The 19,645-nt window shown below is 46.8% G+C and overlaps 1 long non-coding RNA gene across 4 annotated transcripts in view; it reads left to right on the top strand.

Annotated features, from left to right (window-relative positions):
* Window positions 1-7,574: 7,574 nt before the first annotated feature.
* Window positions 7,575-19,645, top strand: part of LOC136296369 (uncharacterized) — a 36,834-nt gene continuing 24,763 nt past the window's right edge. For 2 of the 4 annotated variants that reach the window (XR_010722901.1, XR_010722902.1), the window contains exon 1: window positions 7,575-7,687. This is a non-coding gene — a long non-coding RNA (uncharacterized lncRNA). The remainder of the gene's footprint in view (window positions 7,688-19,645) is intronic. The other 2 variants (XR_010722900.1, XR_010722903.1) reach the window with 2 other exon arrangements.

Here is a 19,645-nt window from a genome sequence, read left to right as displayed (position 1 = left end):
TATCCAAAAGCTTCACTGAATTCCTTGCAATGTGGAGTGGAAGTCCTTGCAATATCGAGTGGTGGGGCTGTAGCACATGATGCTGAGAAAAGCAACGCAGTCCACCTCAGAATGGGATAATGTCACAAGGGAGAGAGATCTCAGAAGTGCAATGAGCTGTGCTGAGGGAGCAAGGCTTGATTCTGAATATGGTCAAAAAAACTCCAAACAGCCTCTTGAAAAAGAGCTAAGAACAAACTGGATAAATGTATCATATGAATCTATGGTGAAGAAAAGTATTTGGGGGTTTGGAGTGCATTAGAATAACTAATGCAAGGAAAATCCATTGAGTGCTTTTAAATCTCAATACACAATATCTTGTTGAGAAAATCCCCCATCTGCAAAGAGCTGGAGCATGGGCAATCATTAGTTATTGCAGACAGACATTCCAAGCAACGAGGAGGTCTTTGTACCAACAGAAGCATCTCATTCTTCACCAGCACCAGTCACTCTGAAATGGGCAGAATCCTGCGGTGATGGAAAGCCATTGCCTGGGTCAACAGACCTGCCTCTTGTATCCTCTGAGAAACATTTGGGCAGGAAACCAGCTCCGAAGGGAATTGCTTTTTTTAGCCTGTCCTCTCCCATCACTCCATAAGTACTGTGCTTCTGGTAAAGAACTGGATGATGTGGAAGTAGCTGGATGGGTCAGGCTGACTCATCCTGCCCTCAAAGCCCTGGTGTGCTACTTTAACACACACCACTGTGGGGTGAGACACTGTGTGGGAGTGTGAGACAGTTCCTAATGTTCCTGTTGATCAAATGGCCCACTGAGTCTCCTGATCTGCCGTGGTGATAAGTCCTAACAAGGACTCTCTCTTAATCCTCGTTATCCTCCGTTGGCGCTTCCTGCCCACATACACTAGATATTTCCTATCAACAGGGAGGAACCTCTGTGGAAGATAGGATCAGATTCCCAGGAGCCAGGCTGTAGTAAGAGTGAAGAAAGAATGAGGAAACTGTCCTAATTTGAGGTTAATCTTATAAGTACAGGGTTGGATACAGACAATAGGAAGAGAAATGCCAGGAGAGCTTTAGTATTTAGTTAGGAAAGGATCATCTTTTTCCAGGAGTAGCCTGAATTGTAAGTTATGATGTAGTGAAGTTGCTGTTTGATGTCAGCATCGGCTGAGGGGAAGAGACAGATTCTGCTTTGTGTTACCAGAGGAGGAGTAACCTGGGAAAAAAAAGAGAAAAAACAGGGAAAGGTGTTTTTAAAAGCAATTTTTTGTCATTTGTGTACTGATTCAAAATGCAGTGCATGGATGGTGTGCTTAATTTCCCAGGTTTTATTTGAATAAATGAGAAGAAAAGGGCTGTGTGATTTTCTTCCTGAAGCAGACATGCTAATATACCCATTGGGTATTTAAAGTTGCATGGCATTGCTGAAAATGCAGAAACCCACAGACCATTTCTTTTAGTGTAAGTGGGTTATTGGAGTGGGATGTTTCTTTCCCCTACCTGGACCCATAGCTGGAGCCTTGACCAGTCAGGGGCATGGCCTGTCCCTCATGCTCACCTTTCATGTGGGCTGGGTGGAGTGTGCTGAAGCTGTTTGTGTTGGGGAGTTCTCAACAGACAGCTGCTTTCATGAACCTTTCTAGACAATCTGTTAAACTGAAGAGCTCCTGCCTGTTCTGTCCACATCCCAGCTCCATGCACAGAGCCTGTGATGGTTCTGTGTGTTTTGTTCACAAGCGCGGTGAGAGCCGCTACCGGTTTGTGAGAACTGAATTGCCTTTGTGGGAGGTGTGTGAGGGTCCCTAACTGCGTACTCATGTACAGCAGGTGTTCCAGCATGATCCCATGTGAATTACTACAATGCAACGAGGTGTGGACACTGGTTGCTCATCCCCACCCTGAAGGTGGTGTTGCAAGTTCCTGAAAAATGCCGTCATGCTCCTGCGGGTTTGGGCTCGTTTGGCTTTTCACTCTCGGTGTCCTGCTCACAGGTGCGTGGTGATGGTGTTTTATTTGTTGCCCAGCTCTGGGCTGATTACTGCTTCTTCTCTCAGAAGCTTTACAGGCCTTGCCTTGGACCAGGTTTGTGAAGCTGCAGTGATGTACAAACCCTTGGAGATCTTGCAAAACTTGGTCTAAAACAAGTGATACAGTAGTTCCCTGTCCCATGGCTCCTCTATGAGTAAGGACAAGGCTTTTTAGCTATTCATGTGCCACCTGTATCTTAATTTCCCACTTCCTATTGTTTCTGGCCCTCCCAGGACAATTGATTTTTGCCTGAAAGTCAGTAGGCCAACCATGTTCTGCCGTGTGAAATCCCAGTCCTTTCCCTTGTGGCTTGCTCTGTTCTTTTCTCTCCAGCATGGCAGGTTATGTCACCCAAGGGTTCTACTTCATTACAGACAGTGCACAGTTTGACTGTGATGACTGGTTTAGTTTTCTTTTTTGGGCTATGTTTAAGAAAAGCTCTGTCACAGAGCAGGGCTGCCTCAGAGGACATACACAATGATGTAGGCACAGGAGATCATCTTTGTTCTAAGTTTCCTTTCATAAAGGATTGCTAAGTAGTGCCTACAGGTGGTTGATACAGCTGGATAGTGAGCACAGTATAATTGCTTCTGCTATCTTCTGGGATGTGCTTCCAGCAAGTCACGACATCTGGTAACGTGCTTGTAACATCTATTAACCTTGTAATTATATAAATGGTGCTTTAATACTGCCTGGTCGCCAGTCAAGTCTGGAAACATAGACTGTGGCTCTCCATGGTCACTGCTGAAATGCTGTGCCTGGTCTCTGAGTTCACTGCTTCTTGCTGTCAGTCCTTGTCAGGTGCTCCACTCCTTCTCACAGCTCAAAGCCTGCCCTTGCTGTGGGTTTTCTCCCTCTGTCCTTCTGCAGCTGTGGTTGTTGGAATGTTGATGCTTTGCTGACCAGGTGCTGCTGTGTGGGATTTCTCCCCTTACAGGTGACAGCCTGCAGTGAAGAGCTGTGAGGCTGAAGGGATCAACATTCCTGCAGAGCCCTGAGTCACCTGGCATGGCTCTGGATTTCAGGAAGGTGGAAGAACTGGAGCAAGAGTTGAGGCTTGCTGGAGGAAGAAGATTCAAGAATTCTTGTTTTGTGTGTGCTGTTGGGATCTGGTCTGCTGCAGGAAGGGGAGTCCCTGTGCTGCTGGCTATGGAAGGAACATACCAGCTACAGGGTGCTCGGCCAGGCAGGGGACAGATGGAAAGGGATGTCCTGCACTGGCTGTGAACAGACTCTGGACCAAGTCACCAGCAGAAAGATTGAGCCCTCAGCTTTTAACAAACACCTCATGGTCAGCCTTCTTCTCCAAGGCCTCCTCTGAGCATAGGAGTAAGGTGTCAGGCCAGAGTACCCAGCTGCTGGAATTCTGATCCTCACCTGGAAAGGTGTTCCCTGGAGAAATGCAGACAGCAGCATGCTGACCTGTGGAAAGCCCTGAACAAGAGGAGGCTTGGCCAGAGGGAGGGGGGGAGCACACAGGAAGATCTTGGTCTGGGGTTTGAGGACAGGCTGACTTCAGGTCCAGCTCTGGGGCAGCCCTGGTAAATGCTCTTCACAGCACTGGGAGGGACAGGTGTTCAGTGAGCAGGGTGGGGTGGATGCTCTGTGCCAAACTCTCACTTGTCTCCTTTCTCCTTAGGGCATTCTTCATTCACTAAACTTGCTAGTAAGGCAAGAAGTAATCAGTTTCCTGTAAGTGGAGGCCTTTCCTGGCTGAGCACCCAGGGTTGGGGCTTGGGTAAACTGCTGTTTGGAAGAGCAGAGTGAGAAAAGTGGGGACTTTTGCTGTGTGCTCCATTGCCCGACTGTGGACAAGAATACAGATCAACAAACAACACCAAAAAGCAGAGAACCACTTTCAGTTGCCTGCATTCAGATGCTCCTGGTGAGCAGAGCAAAGCTTTGAAAGGAGAGCACAGCCTGCCTCCAGTCTGTCTTCCTCCTTCCTGGCTCTAAACAAGACTTCAGGAGTGTAGCTCCAGAATAAGCCGTGAGAGCCAGTTCAGGGCGGGCACCATCTTTTCCCTCCACTCTCTCTAGCGCCCCAGTCAGCAGGGACATGAGCCCAGGCAGCACCCTGTGGCACAGCTGTCAGAAAAAATAACAAGCTGGCAAGTCCTGACTCCTTATTTATATTTTGGTGAAGGTTTTTATCATGTTTCCTGCAGACACGGACAGAGAGGAACGGGTGGTTCTTCTGTTGGCGTGCCTTTCTGATAAAAGCCAATGGCTTTTCACAGTCTTGAGTTGCTGTTGGGTTTCAGTATATCCCCTTTTGCTTTTTCATGCCACTGCTTCCCTTGTGCCGGCTGAAAGACAGGTGTCTTCTGTGCAAAGGATTTTTAAGCTGCTTAGCCGGTTTACTTTTCATCTTTATAACCCTTATTCTGGTGGGTTTTTTTTTTTTTCTTTTTTTTCGGTTGTTGTTGTTGTTATTCTTCTGCCCCATAAACCTCCTGTTTACCTTCCCCAGGTACAGAAAATTTACAGAAATCTGTAATAGGTTAATTGAATTTGCTTCTTGCTGTGCAGGGAAACAAAAAAAGCAAACTACAACTGCAAAACAATGAAAGCATAAACAGGAGAACATACCAAAAGCATCTCCATTTTGGAGACATAGTCCCTTAAGAGTGCAAAATCTTCTAGGCCTGGAAGGTCTGTGATTCAAGTATCAATTGATGTGATGTTCTAGAAAAGGAAATGTTTAACTTATTTATTTATGTCCAGTAAATCTCAATGAAGCCTTCAGGGGGAAAAAAAAACCAAAAAAACCAAACCAAAACAAAACAAAAAAACTCAGGAGGATTTAAAGGAAAACAACTCGGAGGGCTTCCGGCTGTGTATGCACCACTTTAAATTTAAGAGCTTCATGAGAATGTTAACAGTTTATTCTCGGCAGTGTCGCTGGAATGAGTCTGTAATTTGAAAACCTTTGCACAACTTTCAAATTTAAAATAAAAGAGAATTTAGGCCTAGATTTTAATAAGTGATTATGGAAGGGTCCCTCAAACCAGTGGTTAGGTAGCCCATGAACAGTGCCTAGAAAAGCAAGTCCCTTAAGGCTGTGTCCTCTTGGACTCCAATTTTAATACATGATTTATGTGATATTATGTTGGGAAGTCATCATGTGATTTGGGCAACCAAACACTGGTGAATTATCCATCAGCTGAAATATATTTAAACTGAGTAATTGAACACGGGTAGAGTCATCAAAACTGAAGTGTGTTCATGGCTTATTTGTTAACTGACAAAGGAGCTCAATCATCTGATGAGCATTTGGCTCCAAGTTGTACACCTAGGTTTAGTGTCCAGCTGCAAAGGAGCAAAATGTTCAGTTAAGCTCAGTATTGATGGTTTATGAAGATCAGATCTATTTTTATTGCTTTACATGGAAAAGACTTGAGAAGTCCTTGGAGCATCTTTTTTATTTTTATTTTTTTTAACCCCTTCCATCAAGATGTCAGCAGATCAGAGCCAGGCAACTATCCCCTGCAATTGGTCAGATAGTCATCAAGGAATTTCTGAGGTCTGGAAGTTCGAAGGGGTCCTTGTCTCTGCTGCACTGGGATTCAGCCAGGGAGGACAACGCTTTTCCTCTCTGCAACTTGAATTAGGGCAAAGGAAGAACAAACTGTCACTATGAGCTGTTCCAACCAACTCCCTTCTTCTATCAACTGCCAACCATGATTTTATGTTTAATTATTTGTATTACATCATTAGTCCTGTGCTAAGTGTTGTACATGGCTAATGATGCAAAGCCTGCCCCAGGTTTGGACACTGTACAGGCTTCCCTGTAGGGTGGATGTGCAAAAGCGTTTGAAGTACCCAAGGAGAGGAAGCTAGCAAAAACCTCCCCTACCCTCTCCCCTTGGAATAGTAAGATATTTAACATGTTAATTTAGCATACTTATTTAAATGGAATAGTGGTCTGCAGAGGTAAAGCCTGCACAGGTTAGAAACTCCCTTATGCATTCTGTGCTGTGTGTCTGAGCAGGACGTTTCTGAGGGAGACCCTATCAGAGGTCCACTGGGCTATTCCCACTGGCTGGTCACTGGGGCAATTATTCAGAAACCTTGGGCAAAGCAGAATCCATCAAACTCTTGGCTCTGCAGAGCATATAAGTCAAAGTACCTCTCCTGAAGGTGCCTGGTTAACAAGCAGATTGTTAAACCCCACTCCCAGAGCCTGTGGTCAGGGCTGGCTACTTGTCATTGCCCCAGTGTTATTTCTGCATCCTCACAGCCTGTGTGTGCACACGTATTTCCACTTGCTTTTTATCATGTTCTCCTTTCTGAGCTTCCCTTTAGACTGTTGGTAAACTGTATTGCTTAATATGGGCGAGGGTGTTGGTTTTGGAGGGTCTGGCAGGGTTCCCTGCAAAGGAGCTCTCACAGTGTGTTCTCATGGTCTATCAGCTGGGCAGTGGAGCTTGCTGGCTCCCTCCAAGCAGGAGTGTGCCTGCCAGCTGCTATGGTGCGGGTGAAACTGGGAAAGGATGTTCTGTGTACTGGTAGTAAATCTTTGAGCAAAGCGGGCTAGGAAAGGGAATGTGCAGTGCTGGTGGCAGAGGAGGATCAGCCTGACTTGCAGAGGCCCTGTGCTACACTCACCAAGTCTGGTCTGAAAGAGTAGAGAGGGAAATAATTTCTCTGGCCTGTGTTGGTGCCTCTGCCCCCCTGCTCTCATGCAGTGCTGCGTGTGTAATATCTGGGAAGCAGAGCAGGGCAAGGCAGCAGCCGCCCAAATGCTTTGTTCTTTCTCAGTCCTGTGGCCAGGGTAGAGGTCAGTTGTCCATCACCTGAATTAAACCTGCATTTACCTGGTGGAAGGGAGGTTAGGGACTGGAGCTGGAATGTATCCTGATATTCCATGGCTAGCTCTACACTGAGAAACCCAGGAGCTTCACCGCTGGTGCTTCACTGCTCTGGTTGGAGATGCCCTTTCCCCCTCCTGGAGTGGTTGAGTCTGTCTGCACTGAAAAGTGCTCTGCCTCCGGAAGAGGAAATGTGGGCCCTGCTTCTCTGAGATGCTGCAGGGTGGCCAAACATCCTCAGCAGATAGAGATCATGTAATTCAGGTAGACCACTAAACTTTTAGACAGCAATTAGGACTTATACACTAACTCTGAGTCAACTAATACATCTGGGTGTTGCCTTGGCATAATTCCAAAGGCAAATCCTTCCTGTGTAGGCTTGATGTTCTTACATTCTCTGATGGCCTCTCAAATGCTTCACTTGGAAACTTGATCAAAAACCTGTGGTGATGCCAAAGGGAGATGTCCCATTAAATTCCTCAGTCTTCCTTTGGTCCTCTAAACCTGCAGATGATCCCAGGCAATTTCTTTGATGCCTTCTTCCGCAGTGGATGAAGTAATTACGACTTCTGTGCAGCAGGCTAATAACTCTGAAGGCTTTAGTCAGGCTGATTAACAACCACTGTGTTTTAATAAAAAATGTTCCGGTAAATCTTTCTGAATTGCAGCCCTAATTACTCTGCAGCCTGATGTGCAGCAATTGCAAAGCTAATAGGATCACCTGAATCCAGTTAATGAATCCTCTGTTATGGCTTGGTGTGACTCACAAGATGTGCAGTGTTTCTTCTGGTCTCCCCTGCCCTGCTCCATTCCCTGGTGAATATTTATGCTCTGTATGGCTGAAGGTAAGGGGGTGTGCACCTAGACTCTGAATGAATTAACTTAAATATATGTGCATCCTTCCTCTCATTATTTTAAGGGACTTGTAAGGATCAAGAGCCTGGGCTTTTTGCTTTGGTCTCAAGGTGAGTTCGCTCCAGCAGGCACCAATAGCTGTTGTTGGCTGATAGTTCTTTTTAGGCTTACAGGTTTTAATGACAAATCTGCTCAACCCTGTTCTCTGCTTCCCCAGCAGTAAGCTGCATCTATGTTAGAGAGCATCAGAAAAGGAAAGAATCTCAAAACATTAAACTGAAAGCAATTTGTTTTGTTGGAGTTTTTTCTTTAGGATTCAACCCTTTGTATGTAAACATATTTATGCTCCCTGGCTGCCTCCGCTCCCCTTTCAAAAGCAGCATTACATATTAACCACAAATCCAAGATTTTTCATTTTTTTACAATTTACAATCTTATAGTTGTAAGCTGGTGATTACAAGAAACACAGACCTACCAGTGCTTTTGGTTTTAAGGTGCCTTTTGCTTTTACAGGTGATTAAGGGCTACAGCTGATTTAGGGCTTGTTGGCAGACTTGTGTTAAAGGTTTGGCCTCAGTCAGGGATAAACAAGGATTGTTTGAAAGTGGCCTTTCAAGATTTTCCTCCTTGCTCACTTCTTGTTCTAAATGTAATGTGCTTCTTACATAGATTTGTAGGTTTAACTCCTTGTTTAGGCACACTATAAAATGTGCCTCTGACCATGTACCTTGTAACTACCATAATAGCAAGGAAACCTGTCTGATGAATTTAGTGGCAGGAAGTAAAGTCAACATCTGAAGGATGTAATAAAGTGATTCCGGTGGGTAGGACACAGCAACATACCAGAGGAAAGACTTGACACCAGTTACCTTTCTGGTCCTGTAGCTCCAGTGCTGTCCTTTACTGGGCATAATCCAATGAACCATTTGTCTGAACTCTCATGATGTTGAGGCGTGTGTAAAAGTCCAGGTGTGAGGCCTGGGACTGGCTGTCCCCCAGCTGTGGGAGTATTCCTGTAGAGAGGAGGATGCATGGAGCAAATCTTTCTCTTTTCTGTTGCTCTCATCACAGATGATTTCATACATGGGTCAAGCTGAAAAACTCCAGCACAGTACGTGTGTTAAGAGAGGATATTGGACTGGGGATTTTCAGAGGCTTCATTAAATTTCTGTCTAGGAATTTGAAGCTCTTGGGTAAGAGGGGGAAAATGCTAAATGATTTAAGTTTTGCAGTAGAGAGAGATGAATGAAGTTACAATGGAACTGTACAAATATTTATTGCATGCTGGCAACAAATTTCGGGTCAGCCCTTTACAGCTGGGAGCAGAGAATGGCAATATTTTTTTCTTTAAAGCAGAGTTTAGAGCAAAGAAAAATAAAAGGCCTGGATGATGTTTAGAAGGAGGAACAAATTCAAGCCTGGCAAATCTGCTTGTACGTGATAAGACCAGGAGGGCAAGAGAGTAGAGGTGGTGCTGGAGGGTTTGTGTTGATTTCCTGAGCATGAAAAGTGCAGTATCAGCCCTGTAACTGCTCCTGCCTGGCTGGGACTTGCAAAAATCTGTTGTGAATGATGGGCTGAATGTGGGAGGAAAGGAGTGAAGTTTATCTTAGATTTTTAAATATTATAGTGTCAGACTTCTGCGTGTCTGGCTCTCCCCTAAAAGTTCAGAGCCTTTGAAGGCTCCTTTCATTTCTGGTGTTCACAGCCATTTATCCTCTGTGCTGGGCTCAGTAACTGGGAAGGGATTAGGAATGCAGGAGCTGCAGCATGGTTAGATACCAGTTTTGATTGCCTGTGGTGGTTTTCTTGTTGCTGTTTCTGTTTGGTTTTCCTCTTTATGGAAGAAACAGGTAATGTGTGGTTGAAGTTAGCTTGACTCTGAGCTGCTGGATGCTTTGGCAGTGACATTAGCTTGGGGAGAGGGGGAATGCATGTGCTTCTTGCCTCCCAGAGGTCAGAGAGGTTTTCTCGTGGTGGGTGGGTGGAAGTCATTCCTCACTTCCTCCTCAGACAGAGCAGAGGTCTGCTGTCTCGCTCACATTTCCCGTAGTCCTGCTGATAAATATTTGTAATTTTGATGTTTTGGAAGCTGAGTGCCAGAAGATCAAAACTCACACTTGCCGGCTTTTGTGGAGAGTGAGAACTGGCTGCTTCCCACATGTCGTCTGTGGGATTGCTTCACATGGCTGCTCTGTGCTTGGACAGTGCCTTGCCCTTCCTTGGGAGCTCTCCAGACAGGAGCTGGGCAAGAAGCAGCGTGGCTGTGTGCGGGGCAGAAGCAGGACCTGGGGACCAGGAGGGATGGAGTTCATTCCTGGCTGCAGGGTAATGAGCAGACATGACAGAACATGGAGAGCAGCATGTGCTGGGTGCTGCTGGTCAGCAGCAGACTCTGTCCTCCAGTCACATTCCAATGGCTGACCAAACCCTGCCTAACCCACGCTGCCAGAGCTGAGCCTCTCCCACTTGACTGCAGCTCGCAGCAAGGCTGGAGAGGGAGCTGTCACAGTGGAGCTCCAAGCTCACTCTCTCTGAACCAAATGTGGGAGTTTTTGGCATGTCCTTGAGTGGGACAAAGATTTAAAATCCTTACCCTAACCTATGGGGAAAGCATTCAGGAGGCTTTCATCTCTGGAAAATGCACTGGGTTCTCTGGATGAAAGAGCTATTATTTACCTATCAACAACATAATCCCCCTCCCTCCTACAGATTGCAGGCAAGCTCCCGGGGCAAACGGCAGTGTAATTAAGAACAAATATTTACTATGAAGGACTAGCTGAGGCCTGGCTGGGCAAGCAGCCATGAGCCTTGTCTGAACTTGCCTTCTGTTTGTTCCCCTTTGAAAGCAAGGAGTCAAAGTCTTTTGTCAGAGGAGTGTTTGTGAGGCACAAGATGGTGGGCTGGGCCTCTGAAGCAGCCAGGAGATATCAGGCTATTTGTTCCAAGCCTAGGAAATCCCCCACAAGAGGAGTTCCTTGCCTCCAGAGGCACTTTGCCTTGCTGTTATGGATGGCTCTTAGGGTACCTCTGCAAGTAAGGGTTGGTGTGGGCCCTGCCCCTGGTGGCATGCCACAAGCAAGTCTGTGGAAATACTTGTCTGCTCTAAAATCCCAAATTAATTCTGTGTTCGTTTGCATCTACTTTCTCTTCTGATTTCTGTTGCAATTCAAGGTTTTGCTTCCCAGGACTCAAGCCCTGGTGTGTAGATGCAAGGGAGCTTGGCTGCTGGAGAAAGGATGAACTTACAAAATTGCTGGGACTGTTTCACAGCTCAGACTCGCAGCCTACTCACCTGCCTTCTGCCACCCTGATCAACAGCAAGGAGCAGTGACGGGGCTCCTGCTCATCTCCTGGCAAGGCTTGGCAAGCTGAAATTTAATAAATAAGTCAATTGTGAGTAATAGAAAGAATTGCAAGGATGTGGTGTGTGGTTCAACCAGCTATCACTGCTGTGGTAATGCAACAAGGCATGTGATTAGACTGGGAAATTGCTGTAGCAATACCAAGATTTACAGCATGAGTCCCACAGAAGGAGTAGCCATGGGAGACACATGGACACTCAGAGCTTGCAAAAGCACTTAGCAAAGTGTCTGAACAAGGCCAGCACCACCTTTCAGAGTGCTAAGGAAGCCATGGAAGTAACTAGAGAGGTGCCCTGCACCATGCTGGTATATGTGCTTTAAAACAGTTTAAAACTTGTCAGAGTTTTTGAAGAATATGCCACCAGCTGGGCTGATTTAAAAGGTCTCTTTTGGTTCGTTCCTCTTTGTTGTAAGGATGGTCATATATTAACAGCAGTGTAACAGCTGAAATCAGGGTTCAGAGATGCCTGTGCTCCTGGGCTGAGCCTCACATGCCTGGAACTGATCTTTGAGAACTGCTTTATATATTAGGTATCTGGTTTGGGTATTTTAAATAAAATCCCTTGCTCCCAGAGAGAAAAGCTTATTTGAGGCTTTGCTCTGAATGGCACATCTCCTTTTGTTTGGGAGCTTGGATGCCAACACCAGGGAGAAGGCAATGGTTATCCAGTACACAGGGTCTGGGAGGCCTGGGGAGAAGAAAGGCGCTCAGCCATGGGCTAGGAAGACACAGAAGAGTAAAGAAGCGAGCTAGAGTGGCTCTTGCTCTTTAAGAGGGCAAGAGCAGCTTCAGCAGTGCCATTTGCTATGGCTTTATCAATGCCCACCTCCTGCTTTGGCCCTTGGTGTGTGCCAGGAGGACATGGCTGTGCAGCCACTGCAGCCCAAGTGTGTTGACCAGTGTGTTAATGCTGGCAAACCCCAACTGAACTCAGAGCTTGAGTGGAACAAAACTTGCTTGCTGTTTTTCCCATTAAACCCACGCCATCCTGGCTCATGAGTGTGCATTTTTTGGCTTCACTGTCCAAAAGAAATGCCAAAAAAGCTGTCGGGTCTCTGGTTTGGCTTCTACAAAGGTGCTGTCCATGCTGGTGTGTCTCGTGCATATGGGCTGTAGGAGGAGAGCCCTGCTTTTGTCATCGTTGCCAGTGAGCCAGACATCTACAGTCCCTCTGCCAAGCTTGTTCTGCTGTTCAAGAGTTCTGCTTGATTTCTAAAGGGAAGTTGATTTTTAGGGCTGCCCGGAGAATGTGCTGTGCTTTCTGAAAGACAAGTAGGCAATGAAGTTCTAGTAGGAGTTCATTGTAGAACTTCTAGTAGAAGTAGGTCAGAGAAAATATATGTTGGTTCTTTTGGGGAATAATTCCTGGTTTGTTGATTCCCACTATTGCAGTTCTTTCACGGTCACATTTGCCCTTTGGCAGGTTGAGGGATGCATGTCTTTGGAGTACTGTGTCCTGAAAAGGTGAGTGCTTGCAACAGCGCCTTGGATGAGACCTTGTTCCCTTGGCTAGCAGAGGATCCTGAAGCCAGATGGGCTGCTAGACAGAGGTTGTATCCAGAGATCTACATCATCCTAGTGCAGCAAAGCAGTAATCAGGACTAGGGAGACAATCTTTTAAAATTGTCTTTGGAGTTTTGTATCAAACAAAACAGGACAAGTCTGTGCCTGGGACTATGCATACACTGGAGAATGTCCTCATTTCCTTAAACTTAGCATGTTAAAGAGGGGGTTGCTCAAATACTTCCTACTTCTGCTCTTCCCCAGTAGCTTAGAGACAAGTTTAATAATTATAGTTTGAAAAGAACCTAAGGAAAGAACTCAAAATATTCTTTTCTGTCTGACATCACAAAGAGACTTTCACACCTCATCTCCAGGCACTGCCAACTGTGCTGTGTCTTTTGTGATCGTTATCAAGCAAATAGAGTAGGTATTTCCTAGCATTGCAGATACCCACGGGACACTGAGGTGAAGCACCCAAAGGAACCTGAAAGACTCTGAGGATCCCCAGAGAGGCAAGTGGGAGGTGCGGTTGCTGCAGCCTGCCCATTCCTACACCGAGCTGGTGAGGAAGAGTTAACTCACTTCTGTCTGAGCTGAGGCTGGAGGCAGAGGTTGCTTGACTGAACATTGGAAATCCTCTCTTCATGCCAGGTGTAACAAGGATCATCTGGTAAAAATGTGTGTCTGCCTGAGACCGATCTGCCTTAGACATGCATTAGAATGAAGGGAGTTTGCTGTCTGCTGGATGAGCCAGGTCCCCAGTTGAGCAAAGCCTAATGGAAATTGGATTCAGTCCAGAATGTCTGGATGGCATATGATATTTACTGAAATATGGCATTGCTTGTGTAAGCAGCACACCCTTCTTCCTCACTCTGGAAACCATCTGGGCTTCATGTGTGAGCGGTTGAAAACCGGAGCAGGAGAGCATTTGATGCTGCGTGGCTCCTGTGATGCGTTTCCCACTCTAGCCCCCCTGCCTGGGTGTCCTTGCCTTTGCAAGCATCAAACTCTCAGCCATGCCCCAATGTCCTCATCACCCACTGAGGGTTTTCTTCCCGTGCCCTGCAGTGGTTGTAAATGGAGCACAGTTGTATGAGGAGTTTGCACAGGGTTTTACTGATAGGGTAGGAGGCAAATTCTCTTGCCTCAGCCAGGGTACAATCATTTTGCTGGCCAAATCTTTCATTTCTAGCTGGGTCCACAGCCAGTAGCTTTATTGACTCTACTGATTTTTTTATACAAGCTGGACTCAAAGCCCCTGGGAACAAGGAAGGATTTTTTGGCATATCTGTGCTCTTGCATAGCAAGTGTTTTTTCCAAATGCAGCTGAGCACCCTTGACAGAGACTTGGGACTGGGCAGAGCCTCCTGTCCTTGACATAACCACGCTAAGAAATTATTTGTCCAGTCGTTTGTTGTGTTGAAAGGGCAGGAGAGGACAGGAGAGCACAAAACAATAATGCAAGTTTGACTGTGCTTTTCTTTGGCTTTTGGGGGCAGGGGGGTTGGTTAAAGGTAGGACTTCTGGGGTGGGGTTAGGGTTTCCTCTGCTGTTTTCAAGGCTTTCCTTGTAGCTTCCTCTCTGTCTGTGTATGCACACTCTGTGGGTTTTGTTTCTTAGAGAGAGCATCATATGACAGCCCCAGCATCTCTGATCTTTCTGGCAGACTGATCCCTCTTCCTTCCTGAACTTGATAAACAGTCCAAGAAACTATGCCTCTGTGTGAGTGCAAGTACGTCTTTCAGAGACCACAGCTTGTTTCTCCATTTTTAGTGTGGTTTTTCTATCCTTCCGTCAGAGTTTCTGGTGCTTCTCTACTTTGCTTTCCCATCTCCCCTCCTGCTGTGGTTTACCTGCTGCTGCCTGACTTGAAGATATGGGTGATATGTGAACAATCTGTTTCTGAGAACTCTGACTTGTGCTCCCTGTCCTCGCACCCTGATGGCACAGGGTTTCTGAGGTGGTGGTTGTCAGGGTTTTAGGCCCTCTTGACAAGACTTTGCAGGGCTTTCTGAACTCAGCCTGCTCATGCAGTACTGGCAGTTTCTTCCTGCCAAGCGGTTGCTGTGGCTTGCAGGTTTCCCAGATGCCCAGTGCAGGCAGATGCTGTTGGAAGAGGAAAGCCGTCTCTGTGTGTCTGTGCAAAGCACTATGGCACAGCAGAGCTCTGGTTCAGAGCAGGATTCTGATGTGGTAGAAGAATGTGAATTGTTCCCAGATTCCACCTATCTTTTGCCTAATGTTGCTAAAATACAGAGAGCCACTGAAGCAACGTCCCTTGCTTCCAACCCCAGCAGCTTGTGCTTTTGTGGCCAAAGGAGCTGGCTCCAGCTATGTTACTGCTGCTGGAAAGTGGAAATGCCCTGTGTGCAGATGCCCAGGAGGGTCTGGAGGCCTGACCTTTGTACCTCTGCTCAGAGAGGGTCTTGTGGGCTCCCATAAGCCCTTAGAGCTGTGCAATCCCTTGGGCTGAGGGGTGCATTTTCCTTAGTTCCTGAAGTAGGGCACGTTTGAATCTCATTCTCCTCTTTAGGTCATTGCAGTCCGAGTTGCCAGACCCAAGCTGGACTAGTCTTCAGTCATAATGTGTCTTCAATTCCTCCAGCTGAGTCTGCTCCTTTCCTCGAGTGTAGCTGATGCTTGAGAAGTGTTGTGTCCCCATTCTCCAGGGTAGGAGAAAAGTTCCCACTTCTGTCTCCTCTTCCTGTCTCTTGGAGCCTTAGAGAGATCCAGCAGCTTGGTGTTCAGCAGCAGCATTTAAACAGGTCACTTCACTTTGGAGGTACCTTTTCTGCTCCCTCCCTTCCTTTTTCCTGCTTTGGCAGATTGCCTGGCCTGATTGACTGCATTTTGATTCATCTCTGCTATTTAATCTCCTCCCTGGAGAAAGATGGGCAGGAGAGATGCTGTTGCTGCCCTGAGGTAGGAATCAAGAGCTGTAGAGTGTTATTTCATTCAGTCCAAAAAAGCCCTCTAACAGCACAGAGGACATGTTGTGCTGCAGTGAAAGGCAGCTTTGAGGGATCATGTAATCTGCCCTTGCCTGGCCTTGTGCTGTCTCTTGCTGTAGGGCTGGAATCAAAATACCATCTCAGATACTGCGGCCCAATTGATTGGAGCTGTTTCAACCAATTCCATCTCTGAGTTTTGTAGGAAGACCTTTCTTTCCCCCTTCCCCACCCTGGTCAGATAACATCCAGGAAACTTGGTGTCCAGATGAGAGGTTCATCTTTTGCAGGGAGGTGACCCCGTGAAAGAGACAAACAGCTTTCTGGCTAGTAGGGATAGGTGGGCTAAGGATGTTGGAACAGGAGAGTGATAGAAGGGAGCAGATGAAATGATGTCCTCCATTTCTCAGCCAGAAGGGTTTTCGGGGTCCAAGGGTTGGAATACAGATGAGCAGCTGTGAAGCAGAGGCTGGAAAGAGCTTTTTTTTTTTTGTGCTGAATAACACTTGGTGCATTGGCTGCCTGTGTCTAGCTGTATGCTGTCCTACAGGGATGAGAGCTGTGCCCTGTTGTCTTTTCTCATCCTCTTTCCCTGGAACTTTCTACTGGAATGATGCCTCCTTTGGCTGAGCTGCCCCTCGGGCCCCTCTCAAGGGATGCTGACTGATGATGTGCAGTGTGCTTTAAGGCAGTCAAGTTTGGCCTTTTCTCTCACTTACAGAAAGGTGGTTTTCCTTCTGGTTTCCCATGGCAAAGAGGGATTGAGGGTACCAAAACTTGCTCAGGCCAACCTGAGTGAAAGAATAGGGCTCAGAGCTCTGATGTTGCTTGAGTTCTGCCAAGTGAGACTTTCTGTACTCCTCCATGTTGCCTGTCCCCTGGCAGGAAGGGAATGGGATGAGAGCTCCCAGTGAATGTGTTAATTTCTCCTAGGCTGTATCTCTCCGAGGCCACTCTCTTGCAATTGCATGCATATGGGTAGTACCCTCATATGGGTAGCTGAACTCTTGGAAGCCCACCCGGAGAAAGACCTCATGTGACTATGAAATACAGAGCCTTTATACAGCCATCTCCAATGCTATTCTTTACCAGGACACAGCCTCCTGGGGCAGTCTCTGAAGGGAGCCACGTCCTACACCCAACTTAATTTCTTCTGACCACTGCTGTCCTAGACCAGCTCACATATCAAAGGATTGTTGAGAGCAGGGTCCCATGATCTTTTTTTTGCTCCGACTGTGGGGTTTTTTTTCTGCTATTGGGAGTGCCTGGTCCCTTCAGGGAATGGTGGAAGGAGGTAGTGCCCTCATCCTTGGCTGTGCTCCCTCCTGATGCTCTGTACTATCTTCAGTGCCCCAGTGTGTGGAGGAAGCTGACTGCAGCTTTATTTACATGCCATGGGTGGGGATATAATAAAAGGAAGTGAAGAATCCCACTCTAACAGCAATGGCTTTTGTTTGTCACCAGCAATACTGTGAGTCTGGCCTCACTAAAAAGCAAATACTGAATGGCCAGCTGCCATCCCATCTTGGGCTCTGGCTGTATGCTCTTGTCTGGAGGGAGGAGCAGAATCAGGCCCATTTGCTCACTGCAGGTCCTGCTGCACAAGGCGGTGGGAATGCTGTGATGCTTTTCCCCAGGAATTAACACTGGATGAGGCACGTATTTAACCACAGAAGGTTGGGCTCTCCAAGAGTTCTCAGAGTAAGACCCCCTCCTCTTTCCAGATGCTGGAATATCTCTGAAGAGTTCTCACTCTGGATAGACTTTTTTATTTAACTGCTTGGCCTCTGCCCAAGGGAGTCTGTGTGGCTTCATGGGAACAGAGTTTTAGTTGAGCAGTAAGTGTTGTGCACATTTGAACATGTGTACCCAGTGGATCATTCAGCTGGGGATGGAATTGCACTGTTGACCCCAAATGTTTGTGCATATGCATTGATTGCACTTATGTGTAAAGTTATAATCTCTACTCCGTTAAAGCTTCTGGTGTTATACATTTGCTTGTTATTCTCTGTGCTCTGTGAGGCTCTGCTAAGCCACCTCCTGCCCTGCTGCATCCTTGTCTTTATCCTCTTGTGCCTCCCACCCAGCTGGAAAGTGGCTGCGCCACTGGGCCTTGCTACCCAGCTGTGCTTTTGGGAAATAAGTGATTTCCTTGGGGTGTCTGACGCTGGTGAAACAGCAGGGCTGAGGACCCAGACTCTCTCCCTGGCATCCAGAAAGAATCACGATTGTTCTGAGGCTCCCTGAAAGGAGGTCTATGCTTGTGTCTGCAGGGAGATACACTACCTCTGACTTCAACAAGAACAATTTTGTTATTCCTATTTCTTCTAAATGGATGGGAGGAAGACAGGGTGAGGAGAGAGGAAGAACTCTGAGAATTAAAAGTTGATATGAGACTGTTAAAGGCCTGTTATAAATGCAGGGCAACACTTCAGGGTGTTTCAGTCACACAGGGAAGGAAGCATGTAAAAATAATCTGGATCCAGTTAATGGGTTGTGCACGGCCCCTACTCTGAGAAAGGTGGTGTAAGTTCACTGTTTGATATTCTGGAAAAACATCCTTGTGGTGTAGGATTTATCAGTTTTATGTCATTTTCCAGTCCTACCCTGAACTGCTGTGTGATCTCCTCCAAACTCTGTTACCTGTGTGCGCGTCATCTCTCCTTGTCTCTCCTTGGCTGGATTTGTTCTCTCCATGGCAGGAGCCTCTCTTGCCCTTAAGGCCCTCTGCCTGAGCACATTTCTCTGGTTTTGAGGCGGTAAAAACTCTCCACCTTTGTGGTTAAAAGCTAAAGTTTCCAAAGGGTCTGAGCTTCATTTTGTGTGTTCCAGGGAGGTACATCTGGGAGGGAAGGGGACGATGTAAGGGAAAGTTTTGGCTGTAAAATGGAGCAGCATGGGATTTTTTTATTCAGTGCTTTTGTGGGCCAAGCAAAGCCTTCAGTGCTGCTGGTGCTTCTCTCTGTCAGCTTCTTCCACTGGAAACTCCAGTTCCTTTCTCTTGTCTACCTTGGACAAATAACTGCCATCTCAAGACCCTGCAGGAATGCCAGATGGAAAGTGTTCTCTTCTTTTCAGACTGGCTGGGCACACAGGGCTCATTTACAGCTTGCTGGCATGTGGTAGTTGTTCAGAGAGCTGACTGGGCACTGCCTCCTCACATGAGCAGAGGGAAGACAGACTTCAGAATATAAAAGAAGTAAAGGAGAAGGGATTTGTGTGGTAGATGATGGCAGCTGACTTGCCAGTGCTGGCAGTGCAAAGGTGTTCAGTGGATCCTAGGCTGCAGAAAGACAGACTGCTCAGCCTCCTAACTATGCTGGTTCTGTCCAGGCTTCTCCAAACACTCATTGGGCACCTCTACTTCAGACCAGCCCTCAGAAGCAAATACCTCAGGTAGGGAAATTTCACCTGCCACGAGTTTGAGGCCACAAAGTAAATTAGTGGCATGGTTAGTGACATGACCAGAAGATGTTTTTTCTCCATCTGTGCTTGGGCACTGCTAGCTACCACTAATTTTCTAGGGACAGACATTAAAATGAAAACCAACTCTGTTCTTGCATCCCATCCAGCTTCAGCCTTCTCTTCTTTATACAACCTCTTACAGTGCTTTTAGAAGGAGTAGGGAACTGGTAGTGGTACGAATGTCAACAGGAGAAAAGGCAGGGTGTGAAAACACACTGGTAATCAGGAGGAGTAATATGGATGGCAGCAAGGTTCCCAGGAGGACACCTGTGTGCTCAAGCCTCTCACTGGGGCACCAGCAGATGGAACTCTGGTGGGACTGGAGGAACAAAGTGCAGAGATGTCCTAACCTACAACCCTTGTGAAAGTGGCAGAAAAAGAACTTGTCTGTAGCCAAGATTTTTGCAAGTGACACAGCTTTTAGGTACGTGTTTCTGGAAACATGACAGGTTTTCCTCTTGCTCTATGGGATCCCCTCACCTGATGATATAATTGAGGTAAGTGCTAAATGGCATTGTGGTTAGTGTCACAGTCAGCTGGGCTTCCTGCAGGGCCTTCAAAGGGATAGAGAGGTGCCTTGGGACATGAAGGGGCTGACTTTGCAATAATACTGGGCTTTTGCTCAGCAGGCCACTCTTGTCTGAGTCTGGGAGCTGTATGCACGTG

Source organism: Chamaea fasciata, unplaced genomic scaffold (genome assembly GCF_029207755.1).
Source record: "Chamaea fasciata isolate MVZ Bird 193981 ecotype frontalis unplaced genomic scaffold, bChaFas1.0.hap1 SCAF_13, whole genome shotgun sequence".
Taxonomy (NCBI): Eukaryota; Metazoa; Chordata; class Aves; order Passeriformes; family Sylviidae; genus Chamaea; species Chamaea fasciata.
This window is presented reverse-complemented; position numbering and strand designations above follow the sequence as displayed.